Below are 2,050 nucleotides of genomic sequence, written 5' to 3'. Positions count from 1 at the left end.
AATGGAAGAAAGTGCAAATGCTTGCACAAACTCATTGACTAATTGCAATAGTGATCATAAGTTTCACGCCCAGTACGAGCACAATACTAAAATTATAGGTATGTGCGTTCCTGAATCATTTCTATGATTATTCGGGTATAAGACAATTAATATGCGTATGCTAATGGTGTCGAGAAGACCTTGGCTTGATTGGCACGGCTTAGTATGGTTGCAATTGGTACTAAATAAGTTAGAAGAGATCCTTTTTATTGTAGAAAATTAAGTAGGGAAAAAGATATTTGCATTTCTAAGTTCAAAAGGGCAGCAGTGTTAGTTGTGATCACAGGATGGGGGTTTTAATAAGCCCAAGTATCCGACAATTGCCAATCCCCAAGAAGATATTTTTCAAAACTCAAAGCTCCGATAATTTATAAATAAATTGGGATGCTTGCAATGAATTCATATAGATAATAACCTGAGAAGGAAACCATGTGATAGTAAAAGTTCCGGAAACTGATCGGAAACATCGTGTTACACTCTCAGTAGCAATAAACACACCTATTATAATAAGTGGGCAATGTTTGAAATAAAAAAAGTTGAAAATGCTTACTTATAATAATATAACCTTAAGTATACATATTTTTGATAAAAGTAGTAGCATGAACATAAATATACTCATTTTAAAGAGTAAAGACCACAAAATGATATTCAAATATAATTTAGATTTATTTCAACTAATTTTTCTTGTGAAACCTCCAGATTCGCTTACAATCAGGCCCCTCTATTTAATATATCTTTTGTTAAGTGTCGTTTCGAATGTAGTGTCTTAATTTGAAAAGGTAGTTAACAAACCATCTATGGAGATAACATTTTTTTAATTTTTTTCTTTAGGCGTGACATTGTCGGTCTTCTTTCAACAGTATTACAAAAAATAAAATAAAATTACTATGTCCGCTTTTAATATATATAACAGTGAAGTGCTGCTTTTCTTCTGCTTTTAACATATATATAGTATATATGTGAATAATACTTGCATCGAACACATCACTACTTAATTGTATTCATACTTGTAGTTTTCCCTTTACCAATGATGAAGATAGATTTTTAAGGAGTTAGAGCTCTATTTACTTATATATAATAAAACAGTTCTGACTCGACCGTTCTTTTAGATTTTGTCACTTTTATTTTAATATTAGGTCTGCATCGTCCATTTTTGCTCGTAGTGTATCGAATGGTTGCGTGTCTGCCAGTTGTACTTTCTACGAATAATTCTATTTTTCATAGCTCAATGTAAGATTGATCCAGCAATTCTACTCTATAAATATTTTTACTAAAAATAAAGATCTATCAACAACTTATGTATATTAGAGTGATTCAAAAACACAAAATTTTTTTCTTTTCGTTTGGTACTCGGAAAAATAGGTTCCTAGACACCTCTAAGAAAGCCTCTCCAAACATGAGTTTTTAATTGTAACGGGATGGTCCTCCTACATACAGTTTTCAATTTTTTCTTATTATCAGATAGACAAATTTATATCTTGCTTCCAACTACTTGAAAAAATATCTTGTTCTTTAGATTTTGTAGGAAATTGAATGCTCTACAAAAAATGTTTACGATGATTTTTTCGCAAACCCAAACGTTTAAAAGATATTAACAGTTAAAGTTTGATTATTTTTGGGAAACTTTTTTATTTCTTATGAATTTTATAACTCAATGCAAAAAAATTATTATGAATAGATTTTTGGAGAGGCTTTCTTAGAGGTGTCTAGGAACCTATTTTTCAGAGCACCAAACGAAAAAAAAAAAAATTTTTTTTAATCCCTCTAATGTATATATTATGTATATTTTGTGTTATTTGCAAAGTTTAAGAAAATTTAAATAAGACATATTCTTGTACTCTTAGTTCCGAATTCAGAAAACCAAACGCTACAAGTTGACAGCTCAGAAATATTGTGGTAATAGCAAACCCTAAGCTCCTCTCTTTAGTATGAGTTATTTTAACAACAACAATGTCATCTTCAAAAAAACTGCCCTAATTATTAGGTATATTTATAAAAGAAATTTTCGAAA

The sequence above is a fragment of the Bactrocera neohumeralis genome, chromosome 2 (genome assembly GCF_024586455.1).
Source record: "Bactrocera neohumeralis isolate Rockhampton chromosome 2, APGP_CSIRO_Bneo_wtdbg2-racon-allhic-juicebox.fasta_v2, whole genome shotgun sequence".
NCBI lineage: Eukaryota > Metazoa > Arthropoda > Insecta > Diptera > Tephritidae > Bactrocera > Bactrocera neohumeralis.
Note: the sequence above shows the minus strand (reverse complement) of the source record.